Source organism: Triturus cristatus, chromosome 12 (assembly GCF_964204655.1).
Source record: "Triturus cristatus chromosome 12, aTriCri1.1, whole genome shotgun sequence".
Classification (NCBI taxonomy): domain Eukaryota; kingdom Metazoa; phylum Chordata; class Amphibia; order Caudata; family Salamandridae; genus Triturus; species Triturus cristatus.
Genome location: NC_140595.1, coordinates 728,200,120 through 728,227,547, shown reverse-complemented (window position 1 = coordinate 728,227,547; position 27,428 = coordinate 728,200,120). Strand labels below are relative to the sequence as shown.

At 40.4% G+C, this 27,428-nt stretch overlaps 6 non-coding genes across 6 annotated transcripts; all 6 read right to left on the bottom strand.

Annotated features, from left to right (window-relative positions):
* Positions 1–3,596: 3,596 nt before the first annotated feature.
* Positions 3,597–3,678, bottom strand: TRNAS-AGA (transfer RNA serine (anticodon AGA)). Its single transcript has one exon. It is a non-coding gene; the product is annotated as a tRNA-Ser (tRNA).
* A 3,935-nt stretch (positions 3,679–7,613) lies between these two features.
* Positions 7,614–7,695, bottom strand: TRNAS-AGA (transfer RNA serine (anticodon AGA)). Its single transcript has one exon. It is a non-coding gene; the product is annotated as a tRNA-Ser (tRNA).
* Positions 7,696–11,631: 3,936 nt separating this feature from the next.
* Positions 11,632–11,713, bottom strand: TRNAS-AGA (transfer RNA serine (anticodon AGA)). Its single transcript has one exon. It is a non-coding gene; the product is annotated as a tRNA-Ser (tRNA).
* Positions 11,714–15,649: 3,936 nt separating this feature from the next.
* Positions 15,650–15,731, bottom strand: TRNAS-AGA (transfer RNA serine (anticodon AGA)). The gene has a single exon. It is a non-coding gene; the product is annotated as a tRNA-Ser (tRNA).
* A 3,936-nt stretch (positions 15,732–19,667) lies between these two features.
* TRNAS-AGA (transfer RNA serine (anticodon AGA)) lies at positions 19,668–19,749 on the bottom strand. Its single transcript has one exon. It is a non-coding gene; the product is annotated as a tRNA-Ser (tRNA).
* Positions 19,750–23,684: 3,935 nt separating this feature from the next.
* TRNAS-AGA (transfer RNA serine (anticodon AGA)) lies at positions 23,685–23,766 on the bottom strand. Its single transcript has one exon. It is a non-coding gene; the product is annotated as a tRNA-Ser (tRNA).
* Positions 23,767–27,428: the final 3,662 nt, after the last annotated feature.

The following is a 27,428-nucleotide window of genomic DNA, read 5'->3' as shown; positions in this document are numbered from 1 at the left end:
TTTAATCCTTGAAAAGCTCTATAATAAAGGGGTCTGTCAAAGATTGCTTGAATGGAAGATAAAAGAAGGCCCACTTGTCTCACCAAATGCAGTAGAGAAACCTGATGTTTTACTCATGTTATCCTTAGTTCAGTTTTTGTTAGACCTGGCATCCTTAAGGTGGCCTACCAGCAACCTTTTTGCTTTTCACCTCACGTTTTGCTGTATCTTTATGTTGGCCTTAGGACTCTAATCACTTTATCACTACTGTGAGAAAGTGGCTCTGTATATACTGTTCCCAAATAGGTACAGTGTGCACAGGTTCCCAAGTCCCCATAGGTTTGGCAGAGGCTACAGTTAGATATAACCTTACTCTCTAAAGTGGTAGCTTGCCGAGCAGTAAGGCAGTATCAGAGTACAGTGTAAAACATTTGTTGTACACACTCAGTCAGCAAATGGTCTCACACACTCAAGAACTGAACTCTAGGCCATTGGTTTGCATAAAAAAGATATTGTTGTTTTATTTTAGAACCAACAATAGGTATCAAAATATACTTTCTCAGAATGAGATGCTTTAGTTAAATACTTTGCAATAGGCAATTGACTTTTGCAGGTAATAGTTACAGTTTATTGCAATAGGCAACACAATTTGAATCACAATAATACATTGAGCTCAATGGGAATTTTAAGTTATATGCAATTAATTACTTTCAGGATTACTTTTCTAAATCCAGGACTGGATCCTAGATTCAGTCCTGGGACAGTTCTTGGAAACAAGTGAGTACATTTGTTTTAGTTACTGTCGTGATTTTTAAGCATTATTTTGCTATTTTAAAAGTTGACACTTAGAAACTTTTGCTGATCAAATTACCAATGTTATCCTATGGAAGGAAATTCACTTAGCAGGTAAGTGGGGTTATGGTTACTTTTTCTAGCTCAGTGTTGGATCCTAGATCCAGCACTACTGTACCACCTGTAAGCAGTTGAGAAACTGCGTTTAAGTTATACAGGCGATTTTTAAGGAATATTTACATGTTTGCAAAATCGACAGAAGAAATTTCACAGAAAAACAGTCAATGGTTTCCTATGGAAGAAAATTCAAGTTACGGGTAAAGTACGTTCTCGTTACTTTTGTAATCCAGTGCTGGGCTCCTAGGCTCAGTACTGGGACATCTATCTAAAACAGGTAAACAATTACGTTTTCACAGTTGGTACGATTTTTAAAGAATATTTGTAAGTTTCAAAAATCGACACTTAGAACATTTTCAGCAAAAAGCAGGCAATGATATCCCATGGAAGGAAATTCGAGTTACTGGTAAGTACGGTTAAAATTACTTTTCAGGGTCAGTACTGAGCTCCAAGATGCAGCACTGAGGTCTCTCCTGATAACAGGTGAATAAATCAGAATTCGTTGTTCGGCTGATTTTAGATGAATATTTTAAAGTTCCAAAACTCCACACCACTTAGAAGAATTTCCAAGTGAAACCACTCAATGTTAGCCTATAGAAGAAAAGTGAGTTATCGGCTTTTAGGTAAGTACTCGACTGGCAGAGTTATGGTTCTGGGCATAGACTCAGGGGTCTCCCAGGGGAGTCCCAGCCTACTTGCCAAGCCTTAAACTCCCCTTTTATTACATATAATTTACACCTAAGGTAGGCCCTAGGTAGTCCTAGGTGCATGATGCTATGTAAGTAAAAAATAAGATATTACTTTGGTGGTTCGCATGTCCTGTAAGTACCAAACAGTCTATTTCATTTTTCACTACTGTGAGGTCTACCCTCTCATAGGTTAGCTCTGGGTATTCCCCTATACTTTTTATTTGGTAATTCCATATCGGAGAGGAGTAGCTTTATTTATTTATTGACAATCCTACTTACTGGTGAGGTTGGATTTAACTTTACTATTTTAGAAATGCCACTTTTAGAGAGTGAACATTTCTCTGCACTTACTGCTCTATTTGCCTGAAACCTGGCCCCAATACACGTCTGGATTGGGCTGGGTGACAGCAAAATGTGTGCCTTCCCTCTAGAGAGCCACAACACAGGTCACTCAACTGCACCTGGGGTGTGAGCTCCGCTCCCCCTCCACCCCCAATAGGTTCAAGAACGATAATTTATGTAAGTAAATACATTATAGCTACCGCTTATAATGATGCGAGTTTAAATCATTTGTTGTTAGATGGTTTAAATATTTGAAAGGATCTGTTTTTAATAGACAAATTTACAAAAACCACTGGTACATTTGCTAATTCTGTCAAATTAACTCCCAACTGCCGTGACATTGCCAACCACAATGCCGTGACTCGGATTCAAACCGAGGTTGCTGCGGCCACAAAGCAGAGTACTAACCACTATACGATCACGGCGAGCTACTTGGGCTCAACAACATAGGGTGGCATGGAGAATTTATAATTCGGAACACTATTCATTGCTTCCTCATTCCTCATTCAGAGGCTGCGTCTCCTCAGTGGTTGATAGGCTGAAACCGTTTCCTGGCCGCCTGCTTGTGAAATGCCAGGAGTCAAAGATCACACATTACACTTGCGGGCCTGTGATGGGACACCAATGCAAAGAAACCCACCTGGCACAGACCTTCTATTCTGTCTATTAGACCTGCATCTTCCCTGCACCTTTCAAGCCATTTGTATGAGAAGCAAGAAAGAGTTAGAGAGTGATCCATCTACACTTTTATAGGGAGGATGTCGCCGTGAGCTCCTCCCAGCTAATCACACGAACAGCAGAAAAGCAAGATAAATACACAGTTGAGGGGTGGGCTGCATGGTTATGTTTTTGAGTAATTATTGAAACTGACCTCAGTGGCTCATTAGCAGAGCTGCGGCTAATGACTGGTGCCAAATCATGATGAAGCAAGCACTATGGCTCGTAGGGGACCCACAACACGCTTTTCTTAGCTCACTGAATTAAAGTATAAACTTCCGCCGTGTGTGAGTGGTAAAGGCTTGTTAATATGGTTCCTTTTCCAATTCAAGTCTGACAACAAGAGGCAGGAACCACGTGGCTTCGGAAGGTCAGGAAAGTAGCCACCAACCACAGAGAAAGAGAGAACTGGCAGTATGAGAGGTGGAGAAAACAGAAGCGGGAGCAAGGAGCTCAAATGAGATTGATGGCGTTTAAATAGAGCGCATAAAGGAACAGTTACACAGCTAAGAAATGGGAAAGACAGACTAGGGAAAAAAACACAGAAAGAGCCTGTAGATTAAATTCTATTCCTGGGACAGCAGGTTAAGAGAAATTACACATGGAGAGGTTAAGCATGTAACACGGGGGAGAATAAAAAAGAAAATGCAGTTTTATGAAGTGTGTTTGCCAATCCAGCCTGCACTTTTGTTCTATTTCTCTCTTTGCGTCTTTTATTGGTAAAGTAACTTTCAAGTGCATGCGCAGGTATGAATGAGAGAGCAATGGTATAATAATTTGAAGCGTTTACACCAGTGCTAAAGAAAGAATGAGGTGTAGCAAAGACATGAAAGAGGTAGCTATAACAAATATGTGGAGAGGCAATAGTGACACAAAAATAAGCCACCTATTCATAAAACTGAAATGGAAGAAATACTAAAGGTTAACTTCTGAAATTGTAGCCGATAATAGAAAGATACTCGTTGTTGGCAGGATTCGAACCTGCGCGGGGATACCCCAATGGATTTCTAGCCCATCGCCTTAACCACTCGGCCACAACAACTTACTGTAAGCTGCATGCAAATATTTTGTTTGAAAGTTTTGAAGTTTTCCCACATCAAAGTACTGATATTCTACAATGCGCTTTTTAAAAACAATGTTTTTTTCATCATGCACGTTCTGTCCTAAAAACAAAAATTGCATGAGTATATCTCTGGATCTGTAAAAGGATACGCTTGCATTCAATCTCTCGTGTGGCACTCAATTTTTTGGACCCTGTTGCACTCTGTTTTTGCGCTGCTTTTAGTCTACGACCCATATTACAGAAGTCAACCATCTCTGAGTATTTGGGACTCCTTTGTAAGTGCCTTATCTTTAATCCTTGAAAAGCTCTATAATAAAGGGGTCTGTCAAAGATTGCTTGAATGGAAGATAAAAGAAGGCCCACTTGTCTCACCAAATGCAGTAGAGAAACCTGATGTTTTACTCATGTTATCCTTAGTTCAGTTTTTGTTAGACCTGGCATCCTTAAGGTGGCCTACCAGCAACCTTTTTGCTTTTCACCTCACGTTTTGCTGTATCTTTATGTTGGCCTTAGGACTCTAATCACTTTATCACTACTGTGAGAAAGTGGCTCTGTATATACTGTTCCCAAATAGGTACAGTGTGCACAGGTTCCTAGTCCCCATAGGTTTGGCAGAGGCTACAGTTAGATATAACCTTACTCTCTAAAGTGGTAGCTTGCCGAGCAGTAAGGCAGTATCAGAGTACAGTGTAAAACATTTGTTGTACACACTCAGTCAGCAAATGGTCTCACACACTCAAGAACTGAACTCTAGGCCATTGGTTTGCATAAAAAAGATATTGTTGTTTTATTTTAGAACCAACAATAGGTATCAAAATATACTTTCTCAGAATGAGATGCTTTAGTTAAATACTTTGCAATAGGCAATTGACTTTTGCAGGTAATAGTTACAGTTTATTGCAATAGGCAACACAATTTGAATCACAATAATACATTGAGCTCAATGGGAATTTTAAGTTATATGCAATTAATTACTTTCAGGATTACTTTTCTAAATCCAGGACTGGATCCTAGATTCAGTCCTGGGACAGTTCTTGGAAACAAGTGAGTACATTTGTTTTAGTTACTGTCGTGATTTTTAAGCAAAATTTTGCTATTTTAAAAGTTGACACTTAGAAACTTTTGCTGATCAAATTACCAATGTTATCCTATGGAAGGAAATTCACTTAGCAGGTAAGTGGGGTTATGGTTACTTTTTCTAGCTCAGTGTTGGATCCTAGATCCAGCACTACTGTACCACCTGTAAGCAGTTGAGAAACTGCGTTTAAGTTATACAGGCGATTTTTAAGGAATATTTACATGTTTGCAAAATCGACAGAAGAAATTTCACAGAAAAACAGTCAATGGTTTCCTATGGAAGAAAATTCAAGTTACGGGTAAAGTACGTTCTCGTTACTTTTGTAATCCAGTGCTGGGCTCCTAGGCTCAGTACTGGGACATCTATCTAAAACAGGTAAACAATTACGTTTTCACAGTTGGTACGATTTTTAAAGAATATTTGTAAGTTTCAAAAATCGACACTTAGAACATTTTCAGCAAAAAGCAGGCAATGATATCCCATGGAAGGAAATTCGAGTTACTGGTAAGTACGGTTAAAATTACTTTTCAGGGTCAGTACTGAGCTCCAAGATGCAGCACTGAGGTCTCTCCTGATAACAGGTGAATAAATCAGAATTCGTTGTTCGGCTGATTTTAGATGAATATTTTAAAGTTCCAAAACTCCACACCACTTAGAAGAATTTCCAAGTGAAACCACTCAATGTTAGCCTATGGAAGAAAAGTGAGTTATCGGCTTTTAGGTAAGTACTCGACTGGCAGAGTTATGGTTCTGGGCATAGACTCAGGGGTCTCCCAGGGGAGTCCCAGCCTACTTGCCAAGCCTTAAACTCCCCTTTTATTACATATAATTTACACCTAAGGTAGGCCCTAGGTAGTCCTAGGTGCATGATGCTATGTAAGTAAAAAATAAGATATGTACTTTGGTGGTTCGCATGTCCTGTAAGTACCAAACAGTCTATTTTATTTTTCACTACTGTGAGGTCTACCCCTCTCATAGGTTAGCTCTGGGTATTCCCCTATACTTTTTATTTGGTAATTCCATATCGGAGAGGAGTAGCTTTATTTATTTATTGACAATCCTACTTACTGGTGAGGTTGGATTTAACTTTACTATTTTAGAAATGCCACTTTTAGAGAGTGAACATTTCTCTGCACTTACTGCTCTATTTGCCTGAAACCTGGCCCCAATACACGTCTGGATTGGGCTGGGTGACAGCAAAATGTGTGCCTTCCCGCTAGAGAGCCACAACACAGGTCACTCAACTGCACCTGGGGGGTGAGCTCCGCTCCCCCTCTACCCCCAATAGGTTCAAGAACGATAATTTATGTAAGTAAATACATTATAGCTACAGCTTATAATCATGCGAGTTTAAATCATTTGTTGTTAGATGGTTTAAATATTTGAAAGGATCTGTTTTTAATAGACATTTTACAAAAACCACTGGTACATTTGCTAATTCTGTCAAATTAACACCCAACTGCCGTGACATTGCCAACCGCAATGCCGTGACTCGGATTCAAACCGAGGTTGCTGCGGCCACAAAGCAGAGTACTAACCACTATACGATCACGGCGAGCTACTTGGGCTCAACGACATACAGTGACATGGAGAATTTATAATTCGGAACACTCAGGGCTGTTCCTGTGATAGGCTGGATGTATTCATTGCTTCCTCATTCCTCATTCAGAGGCTGCGTCTCCTCAGTGGTTGATAGGCTGAAACCGTTTCCTGGCCGCCTGCTTGTGAAATGCCAGGAGTCAAAGATCACACATTACACTTGCGGGCCTGTGATGGGACACCAATGCAAAGAAACCCACCTGGCACAGACCTTCTATTCTGTCTATTAGACCTGCATCTTCCCTGCACCTTTCAAGCCATTTGTATGAGAAGCAAGAAAGAGTTAGAGAGTGATCCATCTACACTTTTATAGGGAGGATGTCGCCGTGAGCTCCTCCCAGCTAATCACACGAACAGCAGAAAAGCAAGATAAATACACAGTTGAGGGGTGGGCTGCATGGTTATGTTTTTGAGTAATTATTGAAACTGACCTCAGTGGCTCATTAGCAGAGCTGCGGCTAATGACTGGTGCCAAATCATGATGAAGCAAGCACCATGGCTCGTAGGGGACCCACAACACGCTTTTCTTAGCTCACTGAATTAAAGTATAAACTTCCGCCGTGTGTGAGTGGTAAAGGCTTGTTAATATGGTTCCTTTTCCAATTCAAGTCTGACAACAAGAGGCAGGAACCACGTGGCTTCGGAAGGTCAGGAAAGTAGCCACCAACCACAGAGAAAGAGAGAACTGGCAGTATGAGAGGTGGAGAAAACAGAAGCGGGAGCAAGGAGCTCAAATGAGATTGATGGCGTTTAAATAGAGCGCATAAAGGAACAGTTACACAGCTAAGAAATGGGAAAGACAGACTAGGGAAAAAAACACAGAAAGAGCCTGTAGATGAAATTCTCTTCCTGGGACAGCAGGTTAAGAGAAATTACACATGGAGAGGTTAAGCATGTAACACGGGGGAGAATAAAAAAGAAAATGCAGTTTTATGAAGTGTGTTTGCCAATCCAGCCAGCACTTTTGTTCTATTTCTCTCTTTGCGTCTTTTATTGGTAAAGTAACTTTCAAGTGCATGCGCAGGTATGAATGAGAGAGCAATGGTATAATAATTTGAAGCGTTTACACCAGTGCTAAAGAAGGAATGAGGTGTAGCAAAGACATGAAAGAGGTAGCTATAACAAATATGTGGAGAGGTAATAGTGACACAAAAATAAGCCACCTATTCATAAAACTGAAATGGAAGAAATACTAAAGGTTAACTTCTGAAATTGTAGCCGATAATAGAAAGATTATCGTTGTTGGCAGGATTCGAACCTGCGCGGGGATACCCCAATGGATTTCTAGCCCATCGCCTTAACCACTCGGCCACAACAACTTACTGTAAGCTGCATGCAAATATTTTGTTTGAAAGTTTTGAAGTTTTCCCACATCAAAGTACTGATATTCTACAATGCGCTTTTTAAAAACAATGTTTTTTTCATCATGCACGTTCTGTCCTAAAAACAAAAATTGCATGAGTATATCTCTGGATCTGTAAAAGGATACGCTTGCATTCAAACTCTCGTGTGGCACTCAACTTTTTTGGACCCTGTTGCACTCTGTTTTTGCGCTGCTTTTAGTCTACGACCCATATTACAGAAGTCAACCATCTCTGAGTATTTGGGACTCCTTTGTAAGTGCCTTATCTTTAATCCTTGAAAAGCTCTATAATAAAGGGGTCTGTCAAAGATTGCTTGAATGGAAGATAAAAGAAGGCCCACTTGTCTCACCAAATGCAGTAGAGAAACCTGACGTTTTACTCATGTTATCCTTAGTTCAGTTTTTGTTAGACCTGGCATCCTTAAGGTGGCCTACCAGCAACCTTTTTGCTTTTCACCTCACGTTTTGCTGTATCTTTAGGTTGGCCTTAGGACTCTAATCACTTTATCACTACTGTGAGAAAGTGGCTCTGTATATACTGTTCCCAAATAGGTACAGTGTGCACAGGTTCCCAAGTCCCCATAGGTTTGGCAGAGGCTACAGTTAGATATAACTTTACTCTCTAAAGTGGTAGCTTGCCGAGCAGTAAGGCAGTATCAGAGTACAGTGTAAAACATTTGTTGTACACACTCAGTCAGCAAATGGTCTCACACACTCAAGAACTGAACTCTAGGCCATTGGTTTGCATAAAAAAGATATTGTTGTTTTATTTTAGAACCAACAATAGGTATCAAAATATACTTTCTCAGAATGAGATGCTTTAGTTAAATACTTTGCAATAGGCAATTGACTTTTGCAGGTAATAGTTACAGTTTATTGCAATAGGCAACACAATTTGAATCACAATAATACATTGAGCTCAATGGGAATTTTAAGTTATATGCAATTAATTACTTTCAGGATTACTTTTCTAAATCCAGGACTGGATCCTAGATTCAGTCCTGGGACAGTTCTTGGAAACAAGTGAGTACATTTGTTTTAGTTACTGTCGTGATTTTTAAGCAATATTTTGCTATTTTGAAAGTTGACACTTAGAAACTTTTGCTGATCAAATTACCAATGTTATCCTATGGAAGGAAATTCACTTAGCAGGTAAGTGGGGTTATGGTTACTTTTTCTAGCTCAGTGTTGGATCCTAGATCCAGCACTACTGTACCACCTGTAAGCAGTTGAGAAACTGCGTTTAAGTTATACAGGCGATTTTTAAGGAATATTTACATGTTTGCAAAATCGACAGAAGAAATTTCACAGAAAAACAGTCAATGGTTTCCTATGGAAGAAAATTCAAGTTACGGGTAAAGTACGTTCTCGTTACTTTTGTAATCCAGTGCTGGGCTCCTAGGCTCAGTACTGGGACATCTATCTAAAACAGGTAAACAATTACGTTTTCACAGTTGGTACGATTTTTAAAGAATATTTGTAAGTTTCAAAAATCGACACTTAGAACATTTTCAGCAAAAAGCAGGCAATGATATCCCATGGAAGGAAATTCGAGTTACTGGTAAGTACGGTTAAAATTACTTTTCAGGGTCAGTACTGAGCTCCAAGATGCAGCACTGAGGTCTCTCCTGATAACAGGTGAATAAATCAGAATTCGTTGTTCGGCTGATTTTAGATGAATATTTTAAAGTTCCAAAACTCCACACCACTTAGAAGAATTTCCAAGTGAAACCACTCAATGTTAGCCTATGGAAGAAAAGTGAGTTATCGGCTTTTAGGTAAGTACTCGACTGGCAGAGTTATGGTTCTGGGCATAGACTCAGGGGTCTCCCAGGGGAGTCCCAGCCTACTTGCCAAGCCTTAAACTCCCCTTTTATTACATATAATTTACACCTAAGGTAGGCCCTAGGTAGTCCTAGGTGCATGATGCTATGTAAGTAAAAAATAAGATATGTACTTTGGTGGTTCGCATGTCCTGTAAGTACCAAACAGTCTATTTCATTTTTCACTACTGTGAGGTCTACCCTCTCATAGGTTAGCTCTGGGTATTCCCCTATACTTTTTATTTGGTAATTCCATATCGGAGAGGAGTAGCTTTATTTATTTATTGACAATCCTACTTACTGGTGAGGTTGGATTTAACTTTACTATTTTAGAAATGCCACTTTTAGAGAGTGAACATTTCTCTGCACTTACTGCTCTATTTGCCTGAAACCTGGCCCCAATACACGTCTGGATTGGGCTGGGTGACAGCAAAATGTGTGCCTTCCCTCTAGAGAGCCACAACACAGGTCACTCAACTGCACCTGGGGTGTGAGCTCCGCTCCCCCTCCACCCCCAATAGGTTCAAGAACGATAATTTATGTAAGTAAATACATTATAGCTACAGCTTATAATGATGCGAGTTTAAATCATTTGTTGTTAGATGGTTTAAATATTTGAAAGGATCTGTTTTTAATAGACATTTTACAAAAACCACTGGTACATTTGCTAATTCTGTCAAATTAACACCCAACTGCCGTGACATTGCCATCCACAATGCCGTGACTTGGATTCGAACCGAGGTTGCTGCGGCCACAACGCAGAGTACTAACCACTATACGATCACGGCGAGCTACTTGGGCTCAACGACATGTGGTGACATGGAGAATTTATCATTCGGAACACTCAGGGCTGTTCCTGTGATAGGCTGGATGTATTCATTGCTTCCTCATTCCTCATTCAGAGGCTGCGTCTCCTCAGTGGTTGATAGGCTGAAACCGTTTCCTGGCCGCCTGCTTGTGAAATGCCAGGAGTCAAAGATCACACATTACACTTGCGGGCCTGTGATGGGACACCAATGCAAAGAAACCCACCTGGCACAGACCTTCTATTCTGTCTATTAGACCTGCATCTTCCCTGCACCTTTCAAGCCATTTGTATGAGAAGCAAGAAAGAGTTAGAGAGTGATCCATCTACACTTTTATAGGGAGGGTGTCGCCGTGAGCTCCTCCCAGCTAATCACACGAACAGCAGAAAAGCAAGATAAATACACAGTTGAGGGGTGGGCTGCATGGTTATGTTTTTGAGTAATTATTAAAACTGACCTCAGTGGCACATTAGCAGAGCTGCGGCTAATGACTGGTGCCAAATCATGATGAAGCAAGCACCATGGCTCGTAGGGGACCCACAACACGCTTTTCTTAGCTCACTGAATTAAAGTATAAACTTCCGCCGTGTGTGAGTGGTAAAGGCTTGTTAATATGGTTCCTTTTCCAATTCAAGTCTGACAACAAGAGGCAGGAACCACGTGGCTTCGGAAGGTCAGGAAAGTAGCCACCAACCACAGAGAAAGAGAGAACTGGCAGTATGAGAGGTGGAGAAAACAGAAGCGGGAGCAAGGAGCTCAAATGAGATTGATGGCGTTTAAATAGAGCGCATAAAGGAACAGTTACACAGCTAAGAAATGGGAAAGACAGACTAGGGAAAAAAACACAGAAAGAGCCTGTAGATGAAATTCTCTTCCTGGGACAGCAGGTTAAGAGAAATTACACATGGAGAGGTTAAGCATGTAACACGGGGGAGAATAAAAAAGAAAATGCAGTTTTATGAAGTGTGTTTGCCAATCCAGCCAGCACTTTTGTTCTATTTCTCTCTTTGCGTCTTTTATTGGTAAAGTAACTTTCAAGTGCATGCGCAGGTATGAATGAGAGAGCAATGGTATAATAATTTGAAGCGTTTACACCAGTGCTAAAGAAGGAATGAGGTGTAGCAAAGACATGAAAGAGGTAGCTATAACAAATATGTGGAGAGGCAATAGTGACACAAAAATAAGCCACCTATTCATAAAACTGAAATGGAAGAAATACTAAAGGTTAACTTCTGAAATTGTAGCCGATAATAGAAAGATTCTCGTTGTTGGCAGGATTCGAACCTGCACGGGGATACCCCAATGGATTTCTAGCCCATCACCTTAACCACTAGGCCACAACAACTTACTGTAAGCTGCATGCAAATATTTTGTTTGAAAGTTTTGAAGTTTTCCCACATCAAAGTACTGATATTCTACAATGCGCTTTTTAAAAACAATGTTTTTTTCATCATGCACGTTCTGTCCTAAAAACAAAAATTGCATGAGTATATCTCTGGATCTGTAAAAGGATACGCTTGCATTCAAACTCTCGTGTGGCACTCAATTTTTTGGACCCTGTTGCACTCTGTTTTTGCGCTGCTTTTAGTCTACGACCCATATTACAGAAGTCAACCATCTCTGAGTATTTGGGACTCCTTTGTAAGTGCCTTATCTTTAATCCTTAAAAAGCTCTATAATAAAGGGGTCTGTCAAAGATTGCTTGAATGGAAGATAAAAGAAGGCCCACTTGTCTCACCAAATGCAGTAGAGAAACCTGATGTTTTACTCATGTTATCCTTAGTTCAGTTTTTGTTAGACCTGGCATCCTTAAGGTGGCCTACCAGCAACCTTTTTGCTTTTCACCTCACGTTTTGCTGTATCTTTATGTTGGCCTTAGGACTCTAATCACTTTATCACTACTGTGAGAAAGTGGCTCTGTATATACTGTTCCCAAATAGGTACAGTGTGCACAGGTTCCCAAGTCCCCATAGGTTTGGCAGAGGCTACAGTTAGATATAACCTTACTCTCTAATGTGGTAGCTTGCCGAGCAGTAAGGCAGTATCAGAGTACAGTGTAAAACATTTGTTGTACACACTCAGTCAGCAAATGGTCTCACACACTCAAGAACTGAACTCTAGGCCATTGGTTTGCATAAAAAAGATATTGTTGTTTTATGTTAGAACCAACAATAGGTATCAAAATATACTTTCTCAGAATGAGATGCTTTAGTTAAATACTTTGCAATAGGCAATTGACTTTTGCAGGTAATAGTTACAGTTTATTGCAATAGGCAACACAATTTGAATCACAATAATACATTGAGCTCAATGGGAATTTTAAGTTATATGCAATTAATTACTTTCAGGATTACTTTTCTAAATCCAGGACTGGATCCTAGATTCAGTCCTGGGAGAGTTCTTGGAAACAAGTGAGTACATTTGTTTTAGTTACTGTCGTGATTTTTAAGCAATATTTTGCTATTTTGAAAGTTGACACTTAGAAACTTTTGCTGATCAAATTACCAATGTTATCCTATGGAAGGAAATTCACTTAGCAGGTAAGTGGGGTTATGGTTACTTTTTCTAGCTCAGTGTTGGATCCTAGATCCAGCACTACTGTACCACCTGTAAGCAGTTGAGAAACTGCGTTTAAGTTATACAGGCGATTTTTAAGGAATATTTACATGTTTGCAAAATCGACAGAAGAAATTTCACAGAAAAACAGTCAATGGTTTCCTATGGAAGAAAATTCAAGTTACGGGTAAAGTACGTTCTCGTTACTTTTGTAATCCAGTGCTGGGCTCCTAGGCTCAGTACTGGGACATCTATCTAAAACAGGTAAACAATTACGTTTTCACAGTTGGTACGATTTTTAAAGAATATTTGTAAGTTTCAAAAATCGACACTTAGAACATTTTCAGCAAAAAGCAGGCAATGATATACTATGGAAGGAAATTCGAGTTACTGGTAAGTACGGTTAAAATTACTTTTCAGGGTCAGTACTGAGCTCCAAGATGCAGCACTGAGGTCTCTCCTGATAACAGGTGAATAAATCAGAATTCGTTGTTCGGCTGATTTTAGATGAATATTTTAATGTTCCAAAACTCCACACCACTTAGAAGAATTTCCAAGTGAAACCACTCAATGTTAGCCTATGGAAGAAAAGTGAGTTATCGGCTTTTAGGTAAGTACTCGACTGGCAGAGTTATGGTTCTGGGCATAGACTCAGGGGTCTCCCAGGGGAGTCCCAGCCTACTTGCCAAGCCTTAAACTCCCCTTTTATTACATATAATTTACACCTAAGGTAGGCCCTAGGTAGTCCTAGGTGCATGATGCTATGTAAGTAAAAAATAAGATATGTACTTTGGTGGTTCGCATGTCCTGTAAGTACCAAACAGTCTATTTTATTTTTCACTACTGTGAGGTCTACCCCTCTCATAGGTTAGCTCTGGGTATTCCCCTATACTTTTTATTTGGTAATTCCATATCGGAGAGGAGTAGCTTTATTTATTTATTGACAATCCTACTTACTGGTGAGGTTGGATTTAACTTTACTATTTTAGAAATGCCACTTTTAGAGAGTGAACATTTCTCTGCACTTACTGCTCTATTTGCCTGAAACCTGGCCCCAATACACGTCTGGATTGGGCTGGGTGACAGCAAAATGTGTGCCTTCCCGCTAGAAAGCCACAACACAGGTCACTCAACTGCACCTGGGGGGTGAGCTCCGCTCCCCCTCTACCCCCAATAGGTTCAAGAACGATAATTTATGTAAGTAAATACATTATAGCTACAGCTTATAATCATGCGAGTTTAAATCATTTGTTGTTAGATGGTTTAAATATTTGAAAGGATCTGTTTTTAATAGACATTTTACAAAAACCACTGGTACATTTGCTAATTCTGTCAAATTAACACCCAACTGCCGTGACATTGCCAACTGCAATGCCGTGACTCGGATTCAAACCGAGGTTGCTGCGGCCACAAAGCAGAGTACTAACCACTATACGATCACGGCGAGCTACTTGGGCTCAACGACATACGGTGACATGGAGAATTTATAATTCGGAACACTCAGGGCTGTTCCTGTGATAGGCTGGATGTATTCATTGCTTCCTCATTCCTCATTCAGAGGCTGCGTCTCCTCAGTGGTTGATAGGCTGAAACCGTTTCCTGGCCGCCTGCTTGTGAAATGCCAGGAGTCAAAGATCACACATTACACTTGCGGGCCTGTGATGGGACACCAATGCAAAGAAACCCACCTGGCACAGACCTTCTATTCTGTCTATTAGACCTGCATCTTCCCTGCACCTTTCAAGCCATTTGTATGAGAAGCAAGAAAGAGTTAGAGAGTGATCCATCTACACTTTTATAGGGAGGATGTCGCCGTGAGCTCCTCCCAGCTAATCACACGAACAGCAGAAAAGCAAGATAAATACACAGTTGAGGGGTGGGCTGCATGGTTATGTTTTTGAGTAATTATTGAAACTGACCTCAGTGGCTCATTAGCAGAGCTGCGGCTAATGACTGGTGCCAAATCATGATGAAGCAAGCACCATGGCTCGTAGGGGACCCACAACACGCTTTTCTTAGCTCACTGAATTAAAGTATAAACTTCCGCCGTGTGTGAGTGGTAAAGGCTTGTTAATATGGTTCCTTTTCCAATTCAAGTCTGACAACAAGAGGCAGGAACCACGTGGCTTCGGAAGGTCAGGAAAGTAGCCACCAACCACAGAGAAAGAGAGAACTGGCAGTATGAGAGGTGGAGAAAACAGAAGCGGGAGCAAGGAGCTCAAATGAGATTGATGGCGTTTAAATAGAGCGCATAAAGGAACAGTTACACAGCTAAGAAATGGGAAAGACAGACTAGAGAAAAAAACACAGAAAGAGCCTGTAGATGAAATTCTCTTCCTGGGACAGCAGGTTAAGAGAAATTACACATGGAGAGGTTAAGCATGTAACACGGGGGAGAATAAAAAAGAAAATGCAGTTTTATGAAGTGTGTTTGCCAATCCAGCCAGCACTTTTGTTCTATTTCTCTCTTTGCGTCTTTTATTGGTAAAGTAACTTTCAAGTGCATGCGCAGGTATGAATGAGAGAGCAATGGTATAATAATTTGAAGCGTTTACACCAGTGCTAAAGAAGGAATGAGGTGTAGCAAAGACATGAAAGAGGTAGCTATAACAAATATGTGGAGAGGTAATAGTGACACAAAAATAAGCCACCTATTCATAAAACTGAAATGGAAGAAATACTAAAGGTTAACTTCTGAAATTGTAGCCGATAATAGAAAGATTCTCGTTGTTGGCAGGATTCGAACCTGCGCGGGGATACCCCAATTGATTTCTAGCCCATCGCCTTAACCACTCGGCCACAACAACTTACTGTAAGCTGCATGCAAATATTTTGTTTGAAAGTTTTGAAGTTTTCCCACATCAAAGTACTGATATTCTACAATGCGCTTTTTAAAAACAATGTTTTTTTCATCATGCACGTTCTGTCCTAAAAACAAAAATTGCATGAGTATATCTCTGGATCTGTAAAAGGATACGCTTGCATTCAAACTCTCGTGTGGCACTCAACTTTTTTGGACCCTGTTGCACTCTGTTTTTGCGCTGCTTTTAGTCTACGACCCATATTACAGAAGTCAACCATCTCTGAGTATTTGGGACTCCTTTGTAAGTGCCTTATCTTTAATCCTTGAAAAGCTCTATAATAAAGGGGTCTGTCAAAGATTGCTTGAATGGAAGATAAAAGAAGGCCCACTTGTCTCACCAAATGCAGTAGAGAAACCTGATGTTTTACTCATGTTATCCTTAGTTCAGTTTTTGTTAGACCTGGCATCCTTAAGGTGGCCTACCAGCAACCTTTTTGCTTTTCACCTCACGTTTTGCTGTATCTTTATGTTGGCCTTAGGACTCTAATCACTTTATCACTACTGTGAGAAAGTGGCTCTGTATATACTGTTCCCAAATAGGTACAGTGTACACAGGTTCCCAAGTCCCCATAGGTTTGGCAGAGGCTACAGTTAGATATAACCTTACTCTCTAAAGTGGTAGCTTGCCGAGCAGTAAGGCAGTATCAGAGTACAGTGTAAAACATTTGTTGTACACACTCAGTCAGCAAATGGTCTCACACACTCAAGAACTGAACTCTAGGCCATTGGTTTGCATAAAAAAGATATTGTTGTTTTATTTTAGAACCAACAATAGGTATCAAAATATACTTTCTCAGAATGAGATGCTTTAGTTAAATACTTTGCAATAGGCAATTGACTTTTGCAGGTAATAGTTACAGTTTATTGCAATAGGCAACACAATTTGAATCACAATAATACATTGAGCTCAATGGGAATTTTAAGTTATATGCAATTAATTACTTTCAGGATTACTTTTCTAAATCCAGGACTGGATCCTAGATTCAGTCCTGGGACAGTTCTTGGAAACAAGTGAGTACATTTGTTTTAGTTACTGTCGTGATTTTTAAGCAATATTTTGCTATTTTGAAAGTTGACACTTAGAAACTTTTGCTGATCAAATTACCAATGTTATCCTATGGAAGGAAATTCACTTAGCAGGTAAGTGGGGTTATGGTTACTTTTTCTAGCTCAGTGTTGGATCCTAGATCCAGCACTACTGTACCACCTGTAAGCAGTTGAGAAACTGCGTTTAAGTTATACAGGCGATTTTTAAGGAATATTTACATGTTTGCAAAATCGACAGAAGAAATTTCACAGAAAAACAGTCAATGGTTTCCTATGGAAGAAAATTCAAGTTACGGGTAAAGTACGTTCTCGTTACTTTTGTAATCCAGTGCTGGGCTCCTAGGCTCAGTACTGGGACATCTATCTAAAACAGGTAAACAATTACGTTTTCACAGTTGGTACGATTTTTAAAGAATATTTGTAAGTTTCAAAAATCGACACTTAGAACATTTTCAGGAAAAAGCAGGCAATGATATCCCATGGAAGGAAATTCGAGTTACTGGTAAGTACGGTTAAAATTACTTTTCAGGGTCAGTACTGAGCTCCAAGATGCAGCACTGAGGTCTCTCCTGATAACAGGTGAATAAATCAGAATTCGTTGTTCGGCTGATTTTAGATGAATATTTTAAAGTTCCAAAACTCCACACCACTTAGAAGAATTTCCAAGTGAAACCACTCAATGTTAGCCTATGGAAGAAAAGTGAGTTATCGGCTTTTAGGTAAGTACTCGACTGGCAGAGTTATGGTTCTGGGCATAGACTCAGGGGTCTCCCAGGGGAGTCCCAGCCTACTTGCCAAGCCTTAAACTCCCCTTTTATTACATATAATTTACACCTAAGGTAGGCCCTAGGTAGTCCTAGGTGCATGATGCTATGTAAGTAAAAAATAAGATATGTACTTTGGTGGTTCGCATGTCCTGTAAGTACCAAACAGTCTATTTCATTTTTCACTACTGTGAGGTCTACCCTCTCATAGGTTACCTCTGGGTATTCCCCTATACTTTTTATTTGGTAATTCCATATCGGAGAGGAGTAGCTTTATTTATTTATTGACAATCCTACTTACTGGTGAGGTTGGATTTAACTTTACTATTTTAGAAATGCCACTTTTAGAGAGTGAACATTTCTCTGCACTTACTGCTCTATTTGCCTGAAACCTGGCCCCAATACACGTCTGGATTGGGCTGGGTGACAGCAAAATGTGTGCCTTCCCTCTAGAGAGCCACAACACAGGTCACTCAACTGCACCTGGGGTGTGAGCTCCGCTCCCCCTCCACCCCCAATAGGTTCAAGAACGATAATTTATGTAAGTAAATACATTATAGCTACAGCTTATAATGATGCGAGTTTAAATCATTTGTTGTTAGATGGTTTAAATATTTGAAAGGATCTGTTTTTAATAGACATTTTACAAAAACCACTGGTACATTTGCTAATTCTGTCAAATTAACACCCAACTGCCGTGACATTGCCAACCACAATGCCGTGACTCGGATTCAAACCGAGGTTGCTGCGGCCACAAAGCAGAGTACTAACCACTATACGATCACGGCGAGCTACTTGGGCTCAACGACATACGGTGACATGGAGAATTTATAATTCGGAACACTCAGGGCTGTTCCTGTGATAGGCTGGATGTATTCATTGCTTCCTCATTCCTCATTCAGAGGCTGCGTCTCCTCAGTGGTTGATAGGCTGAAACCGTTTCCTGGCCGCCTGCTTGTGAAATGCCAGGAGTCAAAGATCACACATTACACTTGCGTGCCTGTGATGGGACACCAATGCAAAGAAACTCACCTGGCACAGACCTTCTATTCTGTCTATTAGACCTGCATCTTCCCTGCACCTTTCAAGCCATTTGTATGAGAAGCAAGAAAGAGTTAGAGAGTGATCCATCTACACTTTTATAGGGAGGATGTCGCCGTGAGCTCCTCCCAGCTAATCACACGAACAGCAGAAAAGCAAGATAAATACACAGTTGAGGGGTGGGCTGCATGGTTATGTTTTTGAGTAATTATTGAAACTGACCTCAGTGGCTCATTAGCAGAGCTGCGGCTAATGACTGGTGCCAAATCATGATGAAGCAAGCACCATGGCTCGTAGGGGACCCACAACACGCTTTTCTTAGCTCACTGAATTAAAGTATAAACTTCCGCCGTGTGTGAGTGGTATAGGCTTGGTAATATGGTTCCTTTTCCAATTCAAGTCTGACAACAAGAGGCAGGAACCACGTGGCTTCGGAAGCTCAGGAAAGTAGCCACCAACCACAGAGAAAGAGAGAACTGGCAGTATGAGAGGTGGAGAAAACAGAAGCGGGAGCAAGGAGCTCAAATGAGATTGATGGCGTTTAAATAGAGCGCATAAAGGAACAGTTACACAGCTAAGAAATGGGAAAGACAGACTAGGGAAAAAAACACAGAAAGAGCCTGTAGATGAAATTCTCTTCCTGGGACAGCAGGTTAAGAGAAATTACACATGGAGAGGTTAAGCATGTAACACGGGGGAGAATAAAAAAGAAAATGCAGTTTTATGAAGTGTGTTTGCCAATCCAGCCAGCACTTTTGTTCTATTTCTCTCTTTGCGTCTTTTATTGGTAAAGTAACTTTCAAGTGCATGCGCAGGTATGAATGAGAGAGCAATGGTATAATAATTTGAAGCGTTTACACCAGTGCTAAAGAAGGAATGAGGTGTAGCAAAGACATGAAAGAGGTAGCTATAACAAATATGTGGAGAGGCAATAGTGACACAAAAATAAGCCACCTATTCATAAAACTGAAATGGAAGAAATACTGAAGGTTAACTTCTGAAATTGTAGCCGATAATAGAAAGATTCTCGTTGTTGGCAGGATTCGATCCTGCGCGGGGATACCCCAATGGATTTCTAGCCCATCGCCTTAACCACTCGACCACAACAACTTACTGTAAGCTGCATGCAAATATTTTGTTTGAAAGTTTTGAAGTTTTCCCACATCAAAGTACTGATATTCTACAATGCGCTTTTTAAAAACAATGTTTTTTTCATCATGCACGTTCTGTCCTAAAAACAAAAATTGCATGAGTATATCTCTGGATCTGTAAAAGGATACGCTTGCATTCAAACTCTCGTGTGGCACTCAATTTTTTGGACCCTGTTGCACTCTGTTTTTGCGCTGCTTTTAGTCTACGACCCATATTACAGAAGTCAACCATCTCTGAGTATTTGGGACTCCTTTGTAAGTGCCTTATCTTTAATCCTTGAAAAGCTCTATAATAAAGGGGTCTGTCAAAGATTGCTTGAATGGAAGATAAAAGAAGGTCCACTTGTCTCACCAAATGCAGTAGAGAAACCTGATGTTTTACTCATGTTATCCTTAGTTCAGTTTTTGTTAGACCTGGCATCCTTAAGGTGGCCTACCAGCAACCTTTTTGCTTTTCACCTCACGTTTTGCTGTATCTTTATGTTGGCCTTAGGACTCTAATCACTTTATCACTACTGTGAGAAAGTGGCTCTGTATATACTGTTCCCAAATAGGTACAGTGTGCACAGGTTCCCAAGTCCCCATAGGTTTGACAGAGGCTACAGTTAGATATAACCTTACTCTCTAAAGTGGTAGCTTGCCGAGCAGTAAGGCAGTATCAGAGTACAGTGTAAAACATTTGTTGTACACACTCAGTCAGCAAATGGTCTCACACACTCAAGAACTGAACTCTAGGCCATTGGTTTGCATAAAAAAGATATTGTTGTTTTATTTTAGAACCAACAATAGGTATCAAAATATACTTTCTCAGAATGAGATGCTTTAGTTAAATACTTTGCAATAGGCAATTGACTTTTGCAGGTAATAGTTACAGTTTATTGCAATAGGCAACACAATTTGAATCACAATAATACATTGAGCTCAATGGGAATTTTAAGTTATATGCAATTAATTACTTTCAGGATTACTTTTCTAAATCCAGGACTGGATCCTAGATTCAGTCCTGGGACAGTTCTTGGAAACAAGTGAGTACATTTGTTTTAGTTACTGTCGTGATTTTTAAGCAATATTTTGCTATTTTAAAAGTTGACACTTAGAAACTTTTGCTGATCAAATTACCAATGTTATCCTATGGAAGGAAATTCACTTAGCAGGTAAGTGGGGTTATGGTTACTTTTTCTAGCTCAGTGTTGGATCCTAGATCCAGCACTACTGTACCACCTGTAAGCAGTTGAGAAACTGCGTTTAAGTTATACAGGCAATTTTAAGGAATATTTACATGTTTGCAAAATCGACAGAAGAAATTTCACAGAAAAACAGTCAATGGTTTCCTATGGAAGAAAATTCAAGTTACGGGTAAAGTACGTTCTCGTTACTTTTGTAATCCAGTGCTGGGCTCCTAGGCTCAGTACTGGGACATCTATCTAAAACAGGTAAACAATTACGTTTTCACAGTTGGTACGATTTTTAAAGAATATTTGTAAGTTTCAAAAATCGACACTTAGAACATTTTCAGCAAAAAGCAGGCAATGATATCCCATGGAAGGAAATTCGAGTTACTGGTAAGTACGGTTAAAATTACTTTTCAGGGTCAGTACTGAGCTCCAAGATGCAGCACTGAGGTCTCTCCTGATAACAGGTGAATAAATCAGAATTCGTTGTTCGGCTGATTTTAGATGAATATTTTAAAGTTCCAAAACTCCACACCACTTAGAAGAATTTCCAAGTGAAACCACTCAATGTTAGCCTATGGAAGAAAAGTGAGTTATCGGCTTTTAGGTAAGTACTCGACTGGCAGAGTTATGGTTCTGGGCATAGACTCAGGGGTCTCCCAGGGGAGTCCCAGCCTACTTGCCAACGCTTAAACTCCCCTTTTATTACATATAATTTACACCTAAGGTAGGCCCTAGGTAGTCCTAGGTGCATGATGCTATGTAAGTAAAAAATAAGATATGTACTTTGGTGGTTCGCATGTCCTGTAAGTACCAAACAGTCTATTTTATTTTTCACTACTGTGAGGTCTACCCCTCTCATAGGTTAGCTCTGGGTATTCCCCTATACTTTTTATTTGGTAATTCCATATCGGAGAGGAGTAGCTTTATTTATTTATTGACAATCCTACTTACTGGTGAGGTTGGATTTAACTTTACTATTTTAGAAATGCCACTTTTAGAGAGTGAACATTTCTCTGCACTTACTGCTCTATTTGCCTGAAACCTGGCCCCAATACACGTCTGGATTGGGCTGGGTGACAGCAAAATGTGTGCCTTCCCGCTAGAGAGCCACAACACAGGTCACTCAACTGCACCTGGGGGGTGAGCTCCGCTCCCCCTCTACCCCCAATAGGTTCAAGAACGATAATTTATGTAAGTAAATACATTATAGCTACAGCTTATAATCATGCGAGTTTAAATCATTTGTTGTTAGATGGTTTAAATATTTGAAAGTATCTGTTTTTAATAGACATTTTACAAAAACCACTGGTACATTTGCTAATTCTGTCAAATTAACACCCAACTGCCGTGACATTGCCAACCACAATGCCTTGACTCGGATTCAAACCGAGGTTGCTGCGGCCACAAAGCAGAGTACTAACCACTATACGATCACGGCGAGCTACTTGGGCTCAACGACATACGGTGACATGGAGAATTTATAATTCGGAACACTCAGGGCTGTTCCTGTGATAGGCTGGATGTATTCATTGCTTCCTCATTCCTCATTCAGAGGCTGCGTCTCCTCAGTGGTTGATAGGCTGAAACCGTTTCCTGGCCGCCTGCTTGTGAAATGCCAGGAGTCAAAGATCACACATTACACTTGCGGGCCTGTGATGGGACACCAATGCAAAGAAACTCACCTGGCACAGACCTTCTATTCTGTCTATTAGACCTGCATCTTCCCTGCACCTTTCAAGCCATTTGTATGAGAAGCAAGAAAGAGTTAGAGAGTGATCCATCTACACTTTTATAGGGAGGATGTCGCCGTGAGCTCCTCCCAGCTAATCACACGAACAGCAGAAAAGCAAGATAAATACACAGTTGAGGGGTGGGCTGCATGGTTATGTTTTTGAGTAATTATTGAAACTGACCTCAGTGGCTCATTAGCAGAGCTGCGGCTAATGACTGGTGCCAAATCATGATGAAGCAAGCACCATGGCTCGTAGGGGACCCACAACACGCTTTTCTTAGCTCACTGAATTAAAGTATAAACTTCCGCCGTGTGTGAGTGGTAAAGGCTTGTTAATATGGTTCCTTTTCCAATTCAAGTCTGACAACAAGAGGCAGGAACCACGTGGCTTCGGAAGCTCAGGAAAGTAGCCACCAACCACAGAGAAAGAGAGAACTGGCAGTATGAGAGGTGGAGAAAACAGAAGCGGGAGCAAGGAGCTCAAATGAGATTGATGGCGTTTAAATAGAGCGCATAAAGGAACAGTTACACAGCTAAGAAATGGGAAAGACAGACTAGGGAAAAAAACACAGAAAGAGCCTGTAGATGAAATTCTCTTCCTGGGACAGCAGGTTAAGAGAAATTACACATGGAGAGGTTAAGCATGTAACACGGGGGAGAATAAAAAAGAAAATGCAGTTTTATGAAGTGTGTTTGCCAATCCAGCCAGCACTTTTGTTCTATTTCTCTCTTTGCGTCTTTTATTGGTAAAGTAACTTTCAAGTGCATGCGCAGGTATGAATGAGAGAGCAATGGTATAATAATTTGAAGCGTTTACACCAGTGCTAAAGAAGGAATGAGGTGTAGCAAAGACATGAAAGAGGTAGCTATAACAAATATGTGGAGAGGCAATAGTGACACAAAAATAAGCCACCTATTCATAAAACTGAAATGGAAGAAATACTGAAGGTTAACTTCTGAAATTGTAGCCGATAATAGAAAGATTCTCGTTGTTGGCAGGATTCGAACCTGCGCGGGGATATCCCAATGGATTTCTAGCCCATCGCCTTAACCACTCGACCACAACAACTTACTGTAAACTGCATGCAAATATTTTGTTTGAAAGTTTTGAAGTTTTCCCACATCAAAGTACTGATATTCTACAATGCGCTTTTTAAAAACAATGTTTTTTTCATCATGCACGTTCTGTCCTAAAAACAAAAATTGCATGAGTATATCTCTGGATCTGTAAAAGGATACGCTTGCATTCAAACTCTCGTGTGGCACTCAATTTTTTGGACCCTGTTGCACTCTGTTTTTGCGCTGCTTTTAGTCTACGACCCATATTACAGAAGTCAACCATCTCTGAGTATTTGGGACTCCTTTGTAAGTGCCTTATCTTTAATCCTTGAAAAGCTCTATAATAAAAGGGTCTGTCAAAGATTGCTTGAATGGAAGATAAAAGAAGGCCCACTTGTCTCACCAAATGCAGTAGAGAAACCTGATGTTTTACTCATGTTATCCTTAGTTCAGTTTTTGTTAGACCTGGCATCCTTAAGGTGGCCTACCAGCAACCTTTTTGCTTTTCACCTCACGTTTTGCTGTATCTTTATGTTGGCCTTAAGACTCTAATCACTTTATCACTACTGTGAGAAAGTGGCTCTGTATATACTGTTCCCAAATAGGTACAGTGTGCACAGGTTCCCAAGTCCCCATAGGTTTGGCAGAGGCTACAGTTAGATATAACCTTACTCTCTAAAGTGGTAGCTTGCCGAGCAGTAAGGCAGTATCAGAGTACAGTGTAAAACATTTGTTGTACACACTCAGTCAGCAAATGGTCTCACACACTCAAGAACTGAACTCTAGGCCATTGGTTTGCATAAAAAAGATATTGTTGTTTTATTTTAGAACCAACAATAGGTATCAAAATATACTTTCTCAGAATGAGATGCTTTAGTTAAATACTTTGCAATAGGCAATTGACTTTTGCAGGTAATAGTTACAGTTTATTGCAATAGGCAACACAATTTGAATCACAATAATACATTGAGCTCAATGGGAATTTTAAGTTATATGCAATTAATTACTTTCAGGATTACTTTTCTAAATCCAGGACTGGATCCTAGATTCAGTCCTGGGACAGTTCTTGGAAACAAGTGAGTACATTTGTTTTAGTTACTGTCGTGATTTTTAAGCAATACTTTGCTATTTTAAAAGTTGACACTTAGAAACTTTTGCTGATCAAATTACCAATGTTATCCTATGGAAGGAAATTCACTTAGCAGGTAAGTGGGGTTATGGTTACTTTTTCTAGCTCAGTGTTGGATCCTAGATCCAGCACTACTGTACCACCTGTAAGCAGTTGAGAAACTGCGTTTAAGTTATACAGGCGATTTTTAAGGAATATTTACATGTTTGCAAAATCGACAGAAGAAATTTCACAGAAAAACAGTCAATGGTTTCCTATGGAAGAAAATTCAAGTTACGGGTAAAGTACGTTCTCGTTACTTTTGTAATCCAGTGCTGGGCTCCTAGGCTCAGTACTGGGACATCTATCTAAAACAGGTAAACAATTACGTTTTCACAGTTGGTACGATTTTTAAAGAATATTTGTAAGTTTCAAAAATCGACACTTAGAACATTTTCAGGAAAAAGCAGGCAATGATATCCCATGGAAGGAAATTCGAGTTACTGGTAAGTACGGTTAAAATTACTTTTCAGGGTCAGTACTGAGCTCCAAGATGCAGCACTGAGGTCTCTCCTGATAACAGGTGAATAAATCAGAATTCGTTGTTCGGCTGATTTTAGATGAATATTTTAAAGTTCCAAAACTCCACACCACTTAGAAGAATTTCCAAGTGAAACCACTCAATGTTAGCCTATGGAAGAAAAGTGAGTTATCGGCTTTTAGGTAAGTACTCGACTGGCAGAGTTATGGTTCTGGGCATAGACTCAGGGGTCTCCCAGGGGAGTCCCAGCCTACTTGCCAAGCCTTAAACTCCCCTTTTATTACATATAATTTACACCTAAGGTAGGCCCTAGGTAGTCCTAGGTGCATGATGCTATGTAAGTAAAAAATAAGATATGTACTTTGGTGGTTCGCATGTCCTGTAAGTACCAAACAGTCTATTTTATTTTTCACTACTGTGAGGTCTACCCCTCTCATAGGTTAGCTCTGGGTATTCCCCTATACTTTTTATTTGGTAATTCCATATCGGAGAGGAGTAGCTTTATTTATTTATTGACAATCCTACTTACTGGTGAGGTTGGATTTAACTTTACTATTTTAGAAATGCCACTTTTAGAGAGTGAACATTTCTCTGCACTTACTGCTCTATTTGCCTGAAACCTGGCCCCAATACACGTCTGGATTGGGCTGGGTGACAGCAAAATGTGTGCCTTCCCGCTAGAGAGCCACAACACAGGTCACTCAACTGCACCTGGGGGGTGAGCTCCGCTCCCCCTCTACCCCCAATAGGTTCAAGAACGATAATTTATGTAAGTAAATACATTATAGCTACAGCTTATAATCATGCGAGTTTAAATCATTTGTTGTTAGATGGTTTAAATATTTGAAAGGATCTGTTTTTAATAGACATTTTACAAAAACCACTGGTACATTTGCTAATTCTGTCAAATTAACACCCAACTGCCGTGACATTGCCAACCGCAATGCCGTGACTCGGATTCAAACCGAGGTTGCTGCGGCCACAAAGCAGAGTACTAACCACTATACGATCACGGCGAGCTACTTGGGCTCAACGACATACGGTGACATGGAGAATTTATAATTCGGAACACTCAGGGCTGTTCCTGTGATAGGCTGGATGTATTCATTGCTTCCTCATTCCTCATTCAGAGGCTGCGTCTCCTCAGTGGTTGATAGGCTGAAACCGTTTCCTGGCCGCCTGCTTGTGAAATGCCAGGAGTCAAAGATCACACATTACACTTGCGGGCCTGTGATGGGACACCAATGCAAAGAAACCCACCTGGCACAGACCTTCTATTCTGTCTATTAGACCTGCATCTTCCCTGCACCTTTCAAGCCATTTGTATGAGAAGCAAGAAAGAGTTAGAGAGTGATCCATCTACACTTTTATAGGGAGGATGTCGCCGTGAGCTCCTCCCAGCTAATCACACGAACAGCAGAAAAGCAAGATAAATACACAGTTGAGGGGTGGGCTGTATGGTTATGTTTTTGAGTAATTATTGAAACTGACCTCAGTGGCTCATTAGCAGAGCTGCGGCTAATGACTGGTGCCAAATCATGATGAAGCAAGCACCATGGCTCGTAGGGGACCCACAACACGCTTTTCTTAGCTCACTGAATTAAAGTATAAACTTCCGCCGTGTGTGAGTGGTAAAGGCTTGTTAATATGGTTCCTTTTCCAATTCAAGTCTGACAACAAGAGGCAGGAACCACGTGGCTTCGGAAGGTCAGGAAAGTAGCCACCAACCACAGAGAAAGAGAGAACTGGCAGTATGAGAGGTGGAGAAAACAGAAGCGGGAGCAAGGAGCTCAAATGAGATTGATGGCGTTTAAATAGAGCGCATAAAGGAACAGTTACACAGCTAAGAAATGGGAAAGACAGACTAGGGAAAAAAACACAGAAAGAGCCTGTAGATGAAATTCTCTTCCTGGGACAGCAGGTTAAGAGATATTACACATGGAGAGGTTAAGCATGTAACACGGGGGAGAATAAAAAAGAAAATGCAGTTTTATGAAGTGTGTTTGCCAATCCAGCCAGCACT